Below are 15179 nucleotides of genomic sequence, written 5' to 3' on the forward strand. Positions count from 1 at the left end.
AGAGAGATAAAATTGTTCTAAATGCTCTAAAGAGCTGATGCATCCGGGTTAAGTAGAAAAAGGATTAAACACTGGAAAGTTGGGTGGTCTAATGGACTCAAGTTGCAAGAACTTTTCAAACGAAATAAATTTATGTTTTTAGAACAAGAAAAACTTGGGAGAAGTAGTTTAATTGGCAATCACAACAAGCATTGAAGAATGGTCTTCATAATCGAGGAGTCATGACCTTTTTAGTAGCTGAATGGGTAGTATTGTTATAGGCAAATTGAAGAATATGTAAATATTTATCCCATGGCCTAGGCTGTGATGAAACATAAGCTTTAAGAAGATCCAAGATTGTGCTATTGGTCACTTTGGTCTGGCCATTAGATTGAGGGTGAAAAGCAATAGAGAAATCTAATTTTATATCCAAATTATCAAACAAGGTAGTCCAAAAATCACTACAAAATTTAGAATCTCTATCTAAAACAATAACCTTTAGTAAACCATGATGAACAAGTATGTGCTTTAAAAATAGATATGCAACTTGATAGGTAGTTCATGTCTTTTAACATGCAATGAAATGTGTTTGTTTACTAAATCTATCAACAATGGTCCAGATCATGTCATCCAGTAATGAAATCCATAGAAATTTGCTTCTACACTGCCCCCCTCTTTACCCTCTCCCTCATCTTCCTCATCAGGTGCTTTAAGCTTTTGGGTTTTTTTTCTCTACATGGCAAGTTTCAGCAACTTCTAGTCTTGAACCCCTAGGAGGACTCGATGGCTGCTTCGTTATCCCCGACCAAGCTAGCATCCCTTGGATCACCTTTTCCAAAAAGAGGATCTTTAGTTCTTGGCTTCGACAGCAGTCACATCTTTGCAGGCCTCCACATATTGGTATGTAGGATTGTGGGTAGCCACTCAGCATGCAGAAAGTTCAGGGATCTGTCACTATAGGCAAGCCTTCTTGGGGTGCCTAGAAAGATCACTGAGATTCATCCCTTGGGGTGTGGCTACTATCAGGTTGAGTTTGATTCGTCGGCTATGTAGCTTCAGATAGTGTCATGCAGCTAAGCCTCGTTGCACTACGTATAGCCCATGCCTTCTTCGTGAGAGGTGGTAGCATGGCTTTGACGTAGCGACCGAGCCTTTAGTGGCGTCTCAGGCTTTTATGCGTGATAGTCTACTTTCTAGGTCTTAGGAAGGAATAACTTCCTCTCCTCCCCCGGTGATAGGTGGTGCTATCGAGAGAGTGATGGAATCGCCCCCACCACCACCTTTGGTTCTTGCATAGATGGCTAGGATTCCACTCTTTGTATTTGCATTGCCTCTGCAGAGTCACTACCTCATACCATATCTCTCCCTAGCCTTAAGGGGGGCCTATTTTGTAGAGAGTTGAGTATTTTGGCCTCCCAGGCTAGTGTTTCATCTGTCGACAGGACACCTCGCTAGATCTTGTCCTCATTGGTAGTCAGGAAGCCTCTTAGTTGTCCCCATCAAAGCCCAGCTTAGATCCTCCCTAGGGGGTAGGAGGGACACATGCCCCCAGGTGCTAGAGCACCAAGACCTAATCTTGATTTGAGACTGGCACAAGAAGAGAGTGGCAGATTGTTGGCCCAAGGTGGAAGCATCAACCTTCTACAGTAAAGTGGCACTTCCAAGCACACCAGGTTGGCAAGATACATGAGGATACAGTTGTGTCAGAGAAACATTATGAGCATTTATCACAAAATGTTGGCAGGATACATGAGGATACGGTTGTGTCAGAGAAACATTATGAGCATTTATCACAGAATGTTGGTAGGATACATGAGGGTACGGTTGTGTCAAAGAAACATTATGAGCATTTATCTCAGCAACCCCCGCTAAAGGTGATGGGCATGCCCTAGCTCCCCCCATTTAGAGAAGATCGTTACCTCGTTGAAACCCCCGTCTAGGTTTTCAATTTCTCAAGAGGTTCTCTGACCCTCTAGAGCCTTCAGCAAGCCTGTGCTTTTGCAGCCCCCATCTCCTCCCCCCTTTGCACGCGAACCCTTCTCCCCCTTCCAAACCCATCCCCCATCCTCCTCCCTCCCCTATCATCCGCTCCAACTCACCCCCTTGTAGCTTCCTCTGCTCTAGGGGAAAAACTCAAGGATTACTTATGCCACTATCCATTCCTAATGAACCAGGGGGGAAAGGTAGCGAAGCCATGGCATACAAGCAAGGGAGTCATTGGAAGGTGCCAAGGTGGAAAAGGAACAAAGAAAGCAGAACCAAGGGTGAGGGAGGGACAACAACAAAGCAAGGAGGAGGGTTAAGGCAAGGGAGTCATTGGTAGGGGCTGAAGCGAAAAAGGAATCCAAAAGTGAAGTCAAAGAGGGAAGAGGTGCAGGCGGCGGGCGAGGGAGGGCATTGATGGTGGCAAGAGGCAAAGGAGGAGGGTGTAGGCGGCTAGGAGGGGAGGCGAGAGGGAGGGCACAAGCAGGGCCAGGGGTGCAAGTGGCCAAGGAGGGCATTGTTAGGAGGCAAAGGAGAGGGGCGCTTGAGGCAGGCGATGGGAGAGGGGACTGCGCACAAGAGCAGGGAGCACTGGAGCAAGGAAAGGAAGGGGGACACTGTGCAGAGGTGAAGGAGGGAATGTTTAGTCACGTAGCGGGGGAGCTCCATCTTTCGCTTCGATTGCCTACACCATCCTTAGATAAATAGTTATCTTGAAATGCATTTTTATTGGCTATAGTGCAGAAAGTAAAGGTTACCGTCTCTATAATCCTCTCTCTAAGAAGATTATTATCAATAGAGATGTTCTTTTTGCTAAAAGGACTCTTTCTATCCTATGATGGAATTCAATAAACATTACAAACATGCATTTTTTCACTAGTGGTGGGTCAGTGTTTATGTTTACTCACTGAGCTGTTAGTTAACAAATTGAAAGAAGAATGGTAAGCCAATGAGATTTAGCCACCATTGATGTAATTGGATCGTGCTTATAATAAATACCCTTGCATCCAAATATTTATCAAGGAGACAACATGTCATGCCGCCATGTAACTTATGAAGTTCTCTTCAGTGTGTCTCTCGAAGGTGAGTGAAGCATGGCTGGTAGGGGTAGTGTTTTTTTCCCTCCTTATTTGATTTGATTTTCATTTCTTTTCTCCATTTTCCTTTTCGGTTATAGTGTATTCAAGTGATCTACAAAAGCCTGTGTAATGATCTGGAAGGGTTTCCTCTAGGGTAGAGTGACTCCCTGTGTAACCAATGGGTTGGCAACTAGTTTGAATTGTGTATTAAGCATTCATTGCCTTTGCTATGGTAGGAGTAATTGTTAAAGTGTAAGCTTTGACCGGTACCTCTTTAGAAATTGATGCATCTGGTAGCTTGCTAAGGTAATTTCTTGTGAATGTGTTTGGAGAGGAAGAAGTGGGTTATTATACTTTCTTGCAATAGTCCATGCCTTGAAGCTTTGATGACACTATCTTATCGGATAGAAGTTTACCTTGGTTAACAAATCATAAAAGCTTAAAGAGGATTTTCACCCAAAATGACCTTATCAACTAGGCAAAGAAGATGGATGCAAACACTTCAAGAGTTAGATTTTAAAATTAAGTATAGATTAGGCAAGGATGGATAGAAGTTTACCTTGGTTAACAAATCATAAAAGCTTAAAGAGGATTTTCACCCAAAATGACCTTATCAACTAGGCAAAGAAGATGGATGCAAACACTTCAAGAGTTAGATTTTAAAATTAAGTATAGATTAGGCAAGGATGATGGAGTCGCAGATGCGCTTAGCAAGAGGGCTTCCTTACTCTCACGATACAGTAATTTCAAATCCTTTACCCGGATAAGATCAAGGAGAAGTTCTCTAGCCCTATTGTTGCATTACTTAAGCAAGAAAGTAAGACAACTAAAGAAGTGAAGAAACTTCAAGGATTCAGATTAGAGGATGGATGCATGTACTTCAATAATTAGTTATGTGTTCTTGAGTCTGCTAACATGAAAGAGAGGACAAACTTTGATATGTGGATGTAGTTTTAGCTCATACGCAACCATGCCAATCCGACGTATAACTCGAAATGTACCACAATATCTAGGAGATAATTTTGAGCACTTTCTTGTTAACAAAGTCTGAGAATCTTTAGGAACTTTTAAATAAACCAACACTCCTAGCTCAAAAGATCGAGGTGAGCGTCCCCTATCAACATAAAACCGTGCTCTATCATGAGCACTCCTGATAGAATCCTGAGATTGGGTCACCATTTCCTGCATATCATGCAAGAAACCCCTTGATGCATCAAGCTCAATGTCCTTAAGACCGACATCAACAGGTGCCCTAGGTTGATACCCATACATAAGCATGAATGGATTATAACCAGTAGCCATATATGCTTAGAACTGCTATAGGCAAATTCCATCATTGGAAGATACTTTTCCCAATTCGATGGTTTTCTAGAGATATATGCACAAAGCATATCCTCTAAAATCTCATTCACATGCTCTGTTTGCCCATCAAATTGCGGGTGATCAGAGGAACTCATACTCAAGGTAGTTTCCAATTTCTTAAGAACTTTATACAAAAAATGAGCCATGAACTTAGAGTCCCAATCGCTCACAATATCAGAAGGTAGATCATACAGTGTAAACAACTACTCAACAAATTGGTAAGCCAATTCCAATGCTTTGACTGTTGTCTTTGTGGGTAAAAACCTAGCCATCTTTGTCAATCTATCCACGACTACCCAAATGGCATCGTGACCCTTGCTGGTTCGTGGAAGTCCCATAATGAAATTCATGGAAACACTTTCCCACTTTCGAGACAGAATATCCAAAGGATGTAATAACCCAGCAGATTTAAGGCGTTCACCTTGTTTATCTTACATTGATGACATCGGACCACATAACTCTGAATAAAATCTTTCAATTTTGGCCAAATGTCCATATAACCAAAGCCAAGGTTCGCTGTATGCCAGGATGTCCTATCTCGATGGTGCATCATGGCACTCAAAGAGGATCCTGAGTCTAATTTCCGACATATCCAGCCTTCTAGTCTCCTTATTTCTCCATCTAGGATCTCATGGAAGGCAGCCTTAGAGCTACTTTCAATGAGATCATGGCTATGGGAGCCATGATGGAGAGGCAGCCTCATACTTGCTTTCAACAAGATCATGGCTAAGGAGTCATGTGTCGAAGAGGATTTTTGAAGGATTGATCCACTTAATTCCCAAGGAGGGTGGTGACAAATTGCAAATGTGGTTGGAGGACCCATCACCCTCCTAGAGACCCGCCTACAAAATTATGGCCAAGCCAATCAACCAAAGACTACAGCCCTTTCTCCCCAAACACAGACTGCTTTCGTTCATAATCAGGTTATTTTAGACAACATCTTCACCTTTTGTGAGGCGACCAGAACTAGGATGCGTCAAGAGGATCTAATCATTTGCTTCTTGATTTTGAGAACTCCTATAACACAATGTGCAAGATAGGTTTTCCAAAGGAATGGGTCTGAGGTGTTTCGGGACTCTACTTGGCTTCACACAGCCAGATTTTTTTTTCAAGGAGCTAGAGGTGAGAGATTTATGCTTTCTCGCTTGGTTTGGCAGGGGTGCCCTCTATTACCTTACCTCTTCATGTTTATCACCAAGGCCATGAGTAGTTTTCTCTTTGCCCAAGAGATCAGGCTCCATGGACCACGTTTTCCCATCTGCGCGCACAAGAGGAGCTGCTTGATTTTGAGTTCACCGATGACATGGCAACATACTTGTCGGAGGATGAGGGGAACATTTAGAGATTTGCCAAGGTGATTTGTGATCTTCTATTGTGCACTGGAGGACTTTAGATCAACTGGCCAGATTGTGGTGGCGAACCAATTTTTTCTTACCACCACCATGTGGTACACAACCTCCTACTAGTCTTTCTCCTAAGCCTATGTTGGTCAGGTTTAGCATTTTATCCGACACTTTTTGTGGGCTCGTAGCAAGCCAATGGGAGACCTACCCGGGACAAGGTGGCCTGTAGAGTAATCATTCAATTCAAAGGGTGCCTTGGCATCATTAACCCCTCCATTTAGAGCTATACCACTTCCTGTTGTGGATAGGATCTCTAATCGCACCCCAATCTTGGGAGGCCCTTGGCCTTAGAGCACGAGATGGATTTTCATAGAGATGCGAGCAAGTGGCTTTAGCCTAGCATTTGAGGCCAGATTTGTAGCCAATCTCCTGCGTGCTTGGGATCATCTTCAATAGTCAGCTTCAGTAGTCTTTGAGGAGCATCTTCGACAGCATCTGATCTGGAATCCCATGGTTCATCTGCCTAGTAGTCATGTGCTTGGGGCTTTCCCACACGTATTGTGAGGAGCTTTGAGCATGAGCCCCCACATCCTTCTATCTCCATACCATCTATAAAATTCCTCAATTCTCCCGGATCCCTATGGTATAATGAAAGTATGTTAAAGTGTTATTATGGCCCTTTAATGAAAGTATGTTAAAGTGTTATTATGGCCCTTTAATTGAAGATAAATTATTTTAAAAAGGAGAAAAATAGACAACAACTAAAGGAAGGCTCAACAAGAAGCTAAAGCTAAGGAAGAGAGGCTTCACAGCCTATGGAGACTCAAGCATGTTTAACATATTTTGATGCTAGAGCTATTGATGTTAAAGGCTTTGTGAGCAATAGATAACTCTTAAAATGACCATAATTTGGATGGTAGAACAACCAATGGGAAACCTAGTGTTCTCACCTCCTCAAACACTCTTCCACTAGCTTCATTATCAACTAATTCCTTTATCTCGCTACTCTAGCAACCTAATCCTTGATACACTTGGATGGTAGGTTTCCCATTAGTAGAACTACTAATGGGAAACCTAGTGTTCTCACCTCCTCAAATATTCTTCCACTTATTGAAGCTTCATTATCAACTAATTCATTTATCTCTACTCTATTAACGTAATCCTTGAGACCCAACCGTGGGAAATCTAAAGACTCGGTGTGAAATCACACATAGAGCACAACTCAAATCTTCTAGTGACACAAAGTGGTGATAGGGTACCAAGGCTCAATATGACGTATACTGCAAAACTCAAAGCTCAGTGGTGGGGTGGTATCTACAAAGCTTCTCAATACATAAATATTTTATCACGATGATGCTAATGTATAATTTACCACCCACATTGTATAAATAAGGTCAAGGCATAGAAGCAGACAAGAAAGATAGTGCAGGTCTCACCACCGCAAGGATACCATTTGGGTGCCATATCAACTTTTAGAAGCCTAAGGATTTATAAGGGTACATGTACCTAGTATGAGCAATAAAGCACACAAGGTGTGGGCACCCAATATGAAAAGTAAGGGACATAAGGTGATCTAAATAGTTGCCACAAAAAGTAAGAAGTATATCACGAAAGCCAAGACATGGTACACAAGTAAAGCTTATAACAACATGGCCTACCTCAACTAGTGTCATGGAAAGCTAAGAGCCCAAGCAATAGTTATAGTAAAAAGTAGCTTGGATTGCCCAGGGAAAATGACCAGTCAACTTCAACTCCAAAATAGGTACAAAATCTACATCAACCCAAGTGTGCTTTTTAAACCTTCAAAATCTATAAAGAGATCCAATCAAGGTGGTGTCTCTAGGCAAGCACACTCAATGAGAAAAAAAGATAAAATTCATATTTGCATTGTTCATATGAACCTTGCACATTTTTATGCCTTTGTTTGTCTGTTTACTATTTTGCTGTGAATAATGAAAATTATAAAAACATTAAAAACCATAAAAACTCTAAAAAATCACAAAATATTCATAAACTTGCAAGTGATTTTGGCATTGGACCAAATGCGTATGCATTTGTGATCAGGCATAATCATTGCTCACTCCTATTGTTACCTGACTCAATCAACTAGTAAAGCCAATGTGCTACAATGCTATGATTATCATGAGACTACAAAAGAAGGGTTAAAGGCCTCAAGTTTCTCACCAAACTATAGAGAGATGAGCTATTAGTAAGAATGTAGGGGAACGAGCACAAACTCAATCAGTTAGTAAAGCCAATGTGCTACAATGCTATGATTATCATGAGACTACAAAAGTCCCAGCCTATAAACCATAACGAGGTGCTCTTGTAGCAATGGGTCGCCTAGCATTGCCAAGTCGTGAATTGGAGACCCTAGATAACCAAAAAGTTATCACCCCTCTACGCACCATGGACACGAATTTTATGTATTTATAGAAGGAAACATGTATATCCCCACACAAAACTACTCCAGTGTCATGGTGTGTCAATGGGGGCACAAGGACCTCTCATAGAGTCGACCTCAAACTTCAAGAGCTTGCATATAGCCTATTGAGGTTCAACCTCCAAATACAATAGACATATTCTTTATGAGAAAAGTTTGAGCCAATCGAGGCGATATAGGCTTATATGAGGATGCCCATGGCAACCTCTTCACCATCATCATTATATAGAGGGAGGAACGTGGATGGAAACCATAAGTTTCTTGATGTACCCTTAGTCAACATTAGGTGTTATCAAACTACATATGTGGATGAGGATTGTAACACAAATATTCCAAGAATGACTGAAGAATTGAGGAGTACGAAAAGGTCTGGGTGGTGGGGGAAGTCTTCCCAATATAGACCTAGAGTATTGAAGTTTGAGGCTAAGAGAAGCGACGACTTCACCTAAGGAAATCACATCGAGACCAAGAAGCTCTATGGAGAGAGGAGAATTTTAATTCTATTCCTCAAGGGAAACTACCCCCGTAGATCCGAAGCCAAAGCCAACTTCCCTCCACATTTGATCTTGTAAGGGAGGGACATTTAGCTCCATTGGTATGAGAACCGTTAGGTATGAGAACCGTTAGGTGAGAAACTGCACCTTTAGAAAGAGCTAGGTTGGTGCCAAACTAGTAGTACCCATCCATTTAGGATGGGAAACAAATAAGAGTTAAAAGCCGGGTGTGTAGAACCTCAAGTATACCAATCACTCTTAGACGACATAGAAGAAGAAGCGAAGCTCACAGGGATTTTCTTGGACTTCAAAACAAAGAAAAAGAGTCTAGCCAAACTTGCTTTGTTGGATATAGGAGCAGGTGGAAACTTGATGTCCTATGTGAGTTAGATCTCATTGGGAAAGCCAGTCCTAAAGTCTACAAAGGCCTTAGTGAAAACTATTTTAGGACTGTACGATGAATGTAAAGGATTTGTAAATCTTGATTTCCACATAAACTATTATCACATGGAAGGTAGTTTCTTTGTCACGACTATAGGAAGTATGCCAAAAGAAATCATAAGGATGGATTGCCAAACATGACTACAACATTGACTAGAGCAAGGATCGTGACCATCAACTTTGAGCAACGAAAAATGAATATTCTTCTCGCATAAGGAGAACTAGGATAAATCTCCTTAGAGATCTAGAAAAATTGCTCACTCTATTACAAAAAGGTCCATATAACCAATAAGTTTAATTACTCCACAAGCTTCAAGCTTTGTCGAACCAACTCTTCCCAAGCTTATAAAGAGCCAAGACCAAGAAGCCAAATGCCACACCTCACAAGGAGATGCCTAAGCTAAAACCAAGGAAGAGAAATAAAAGAACTACCAAGGAGAATCCTGATCGTGACCATCAACTTTGAGCAACATAAAAATGAATATTCTTCTTGCATAAGGAGAACTAGGATAAATCTCCTCAGAGATCTAGAAAAATTGCCACTCTATTACAAAAAAATCCATATAACCAATAAGTTTAATTACCCACAAGCTTTAAGCTTTGTCGAACCAACTTTTCCCAAGCTTATAAAGAGCCAAGGCCAAGAAGCCAAATGCCACACCTCACAAGGATATGCCTAAGCTAAAACCAAGGAGGAGAAATAAAAGAACTACCAAGGAGAATCCTATCCTCATTACTTCCATTTCACAAAAGATATCCCCAAGGGTAAAATACGACAAGAGTGGGTGCCAAAGGCCTCATTAAACTTGGAAATTATATCCTCCACTTCTCCAAAAACCAAGGTCAAAAATCCAAAGAAGCAAGTATGGATCCCAAAAGCCAATATTTTGAGTCTGCAAAACAAGTGACGAGCTAATATGGACCCCAAAGAAAGGGAGAAGCTACAAAATGAAGAATAAGCTAGCCACATGAGGCTAGGGAACCACATAGTGCTCCTTAAAAGCCCAAGGCTACTACCAAGGATAGAGACTAATTCGGGTACCAAAGATGAAACGAGCTTAAGGGTGCCACCAATAAAATACAAGAATGAGAATGTATCAAAAACCATCATTGTGCTCCAAGATGATACAACAATGTGCCACACTAAAAAGGAGGTATGGGTACCTAAACAAATCAACAAGGGCAAGGCCAAAGTAGAGGAGCCATGGACCAAGGGAGAAAGGGAACAACTCCAAAATCCCAATAACCCCTACTTCCACACCAACTGTAGGAGTAGAAGAGCTTGTCCATAAGTAAACCTCATTATAGGGAAGTCCCAAGACCCTCAAGTCTTCAATTCTTAGATGGGAAAAAATCCTATTGGTAAAAAAGGTGGAAGGGAAACATAGGTGCATCACAATGTCAAGTTGCTGGAGGCCAGAACATGCCAAGGGCATAAGAGTCAAGAGTCGGGTTTCAAGAGGCTAAAAAAGAGTGTAAATCCTAAGCACATCACATTGTGTCTTTCATAATATCTTCAAAGTCAAGTCACTTGTGTTATAGGCGTAAACATAACTGTCAAGTCAACTCACCTATATGGAATACGGTCGCCATAAGAGTCAAGTCCATGTCTAGGTTCAAGTACAGTGAAGGAAATATGTCCCACTCACACACTCATGCATTGTTCACAAAAAACTTTTAAGCAAAACCTTGACTTAGAGCACCTCTTAGGTATATTTTTGGATGGGGGCACTAGTAAGAGGATGGAAGAGAAACCTTTTTCTGCTTGGCCTAGTATACAATCCATTGCCCGAGAACTCTTTGTTTAATTCTTTCTCCTAACATATTATTTGCCATAAAAATAAAATAATAACTAATCCACTAGGATGAAAACCTTGTCACCGTCTCGAGACGAGGACAAAATCCTACCCCCACTGTGAGCGTACATGCACTGCATGTTCTATGCATTCAAATGCATACCCAGGTGTGCCTATTTTACATAGATATACGTGTTAGGCACCTTGAAATTATTGGGGTCCACACACAATCACCTTGGTCAAAGAAGAAAATCCCAAAAAAAGAAAATCAATATAGCCATATGGTGTCAGATCTCATTGACTTGAAATCCTGAGCACCCATCACAAATTTCAGATTGCCAGCATTTTTGAGTTATTGATCCCAAGTTTCATATCGTTACCTTGTTCGGATTGTCGATCCCAAAAATACTACTTCAGATTAGCGATCCCAAAAATACTAGTTCAGATTAGCGTTCCCACATCTTTGTTTGGATCGCTGATCCCAAACTTATCAATTGAGATCATTCAATTTTTTGGATTGTCGATTTGACCCACTTTCCACGTTGACAATCCAAGGGAGTTTTTTTATGGATCACAGAGAGAGCAGACTGTGAGGTTCATTTCTTAACGATCCGAATTCGGGAAGTGCATGGTGCTAGATTTCCCCACGAGCATCCAACTCATCATTGACTTGTGCAGTGCACATCAATGAGGATCTATATCATGCCTTAGCGATCTGCAACATCTACATCAAAAATCTAGATTGTTTAAGGTATTTGCTCTTGTGCATATCTAATCGTCGCAAATTGGAATTTCGCCATAGCTTCCATGCATAGTGTGGTTGAAGAATGTGTTATGCACGCCTAGGACTGTGTAGGTCACTTATGGGTGATTGCATTATGCAAAATTCACATGAGGTTAGCCCCGCTACCAGAACTTTATATTGAAAATTTCCCAAAAGGCTTGCAAAAATTTTAGAGTTGTTGATTTCCCATTACTTTGCTTGGTAGTATTTATATGTTTGAATTGCCAAGTGGCATGTAGATCAATTCATTGCAAGTTTTCCATGCAGCCAGGTGTAACCAACCAACCTCAGTCAACAATGGGCAGCCATGTCTACACCAGCTAGCATAGTCGAGGCCCATAAGATCAAAAAATCCAAAGCTCAATTGACCAAGTAGCTAGCTCCCCCATACATACCATACAATATTAACGTAAGTTGCTTCCACACAGAGGAGTTAGAATAGGTGGGTGGATGCATGCTTAAGTTTCACATTAAGGACAACCACACCGACAAGAACTCTTATGTCATGGTCCCGGGCAAAGTGCCACAATTCTTGGATGATGTAAATGCCAGCGCATTGCTTGAGAAGGTGGGTAACCTAAACTTCTTTATGCTACCTCCATGAAGCATGGACTACCTCAGATGCTTCCATGTAATGAACTCATGCAAGAGGACAATGAAGGCCTTTCAGGTCAATTCGATCTAGGTGGGCGGACAAGGCGGATAGAGAGTGATCCTTAGACTCACCATGGAGGCAGTATAGAATGCCCTAAGGGGTGAACCTTCTTGGGTAAACATAGTCCATCATATGCAAAAGAGAGCTGCTATGTTTGGGCAAACCAAAATCACCAAGCCCCTTTCAATAGATGTGCGGCTATAGTACCACGTTAAGCTCAATAAAGCCATATGCACCTACTTCTCTTTTTATATAAGCCAAAATCACCAAGCCCCTTTGGACAAATGTCCAGCTATAGTGACTTATTAAGCTTGGCAAAGCCATATGCACCTACTTCTCTTTTTATAAGCCCAACAAGTTCATTGAAGTAGACTTTGGGGTGTTGCTAAAGCTCTGTAGACTTATAGAGAGCAAGATGTTGAGGCCGTGGTCAAATTTTTTGTAGAGCACATTTATAGGACATGTTTATAGGGAAATAAAGAAGCTCTTGAAACAAGGAGGCCGATACCTCATCGGCGTAGGACTTTTACGCACTAGAATAATCTATTTTGGCCTTGAAACTCTCCCATAGTTGCGAGTGCCAATCCTTCGAGAACACATTAAGTAGTTGGAGGCTAAAAAATATGAGCTTATGCACCCATGGGATGCCTTGACTATAGTAACCCGAGACATGCAGCTAGAAAGTGAACTTGCAACATGTGACTGAGCTTTTCTCCTCCCACCAGCTCTTGTCATCCTTCCTCACCACACGAAGGACAAGGCCATAAGAACATTATAAAAGGAAAGGGATCATACCCTCAGTGCATTGGTTGAGAAACAAAGAGAGGTAGACCAGGTTACAATAGTGAGACAAGATACCAATGCCTCACAGATAGCCGAGCTCAAAAGGAAGGATGCAATATTCAAAGAGATGCAACAAGAACTTGAGAAAGAGAGAGTTTAAGAGCCAAAATGCCTGGATTCTAAGAGTTGATAAGAGACAATACCAAAAAGGAGCCAATGCCGAAAAGTAGCATCTTATCTTGGATGTGTACCTTGCTGCTGGAGCACCACAACCTAGCCTAGTATCTTCAACACCTTTGGTAAATATGTAAATACATGCTGATCTTCAAAAGGAGATATCTGCCTTGAGAAACCAATGGACATTTACATCCAAAAGGTGAATCCAAATATTGTAAACTACCAAGCTTGGTACTCATTACCAATTATTGTAAACTACCAAGCAAATGCACAGGGCCGATAGTGCTAAATGCTGAACAATTTTGCTAAGCCTAATACTTCCTTGGGTAATGACACAACAATTGTTAGATATTTATGGTAGTACTATAGTGAGGCCAACAATTTACTACTAATCAAAGAAGATAGGATTTTAATGATGCATAAGCTTTGGCATTTATTACTTTGTCTATGAACAAAAGGTCTATTGTTTCACATATTCGTTCTTACAAAACTTTTAAACTTGCTTCAATGGGATACTTTACACTATGTATCATGCTAAAAATAATACTTGAGTTGCATTTTGAAAAGGCAACTTGACAATGAGAAAATGCAAGAGAAGAGGTCCATGAATGAACACTTACCCAACTTGTAGGACTTAAGAGAACATTTTCTCAACATCGTTGAGATCATTCTTGACAAGGAAATGGTTATTATCATGCTTAACTCTTTGCATGAATCTTCTCTGGGTTTCAATACTTCCCTCTGACTTTTTTTGAGAGGCAATGCAACCCTTACCAGGATCTTGTTAGCTTATTGTTTTTAGGAGGAGCAGTCCAGAAGAATGAATGCATGTCCAGCTAAAGAAAAATTTAAACCAATCTTCTAAGGCTAAGGAGTATTCTAATAGGCCAGAAAAGGTTACTTGTGCCAATATTATAAAAAGCCCAACCATGCAATTGAAAATTATTTTAAACTTTAGAATAAAGAAAAAAAGAAAAAAGAATCTAACAAAGGTCCTATTAGTTCTGGCCCAGACAATTAGAGTGCCAAGAAAGAGGACTCTACAAATGTTATCCTTGAAGACTTCTCACTTGTGGCTATTTGTAGCTTTAATCCTGACCAGGATTCATATCTCAATTTAGGCAATTAGTATCTTAATATTGGTGCTGACTAGGATTCATATCTCAATTTAGGCAGTTAGTATCTTAATATTGGTGCTTCCAAGCACATTACTTCTCAAAGAAGTTTGGTCAATAATATGGAATTTGGGCATGATGGTCATCACATCTATTCACCTCACATTCTCATCACATCTATTCACCTCATATTCTCATCACCTCTATTCTATACAAATTGGACAAATATGACAAGTGTGTGATGCTTGTTTGTTAGACACTTCAAATGTAATGAAAGATGCCCACTGGTGGAATGCTAGGTTTAGCCGTACATCTATTGGTGCTTTAATGCTTTTAATGCCCATACATCTAATGTTGGTGGTTTAATGCTTTTACAGAAACACGGGGTGTTAGAGGACCTTCCTCAACTTAATCCCCCACCCAGATATGCTTGTGAATGATGTATCATTGGCAAGCTCTCCTACCAACCTTTCCCAAAGAATACAACAAAAAGAGCTGACCACAAATTGCAGCTCATACACAATGATGTGTTTTTTCCAATGCGGACTCTGTCTTTGGGAGGAAATTTGTACTTTGTGCCCTTCTCGATTACAACAAATTCGGCTAGTCTTATCCCCTGAAAGCAAAATTAGAGATATTTTCTCATTTTCAACACTTTCTTGCTATGGTTGAGAATGAAATTGGCTTAAAAGTCCAAACCCTCTGTATAGGGGAAAAATATTTGTTTAATGCTTTGAAAGACTTT

Source organism: Cibotium barometz, chromosome 24 (assembly GCF_041138505.1).
Source record: "Cibotium barometz isolate CiBa-2024 chromosome 24, ASM4113850v1, whole genome shotgun sequence".
NCBI lineage: Eukaryota > Viridiplantae > Streptophyta > Polypodiopsida > Cyatheales > Cibotiaceae > Cibotium > Cibotium barometz.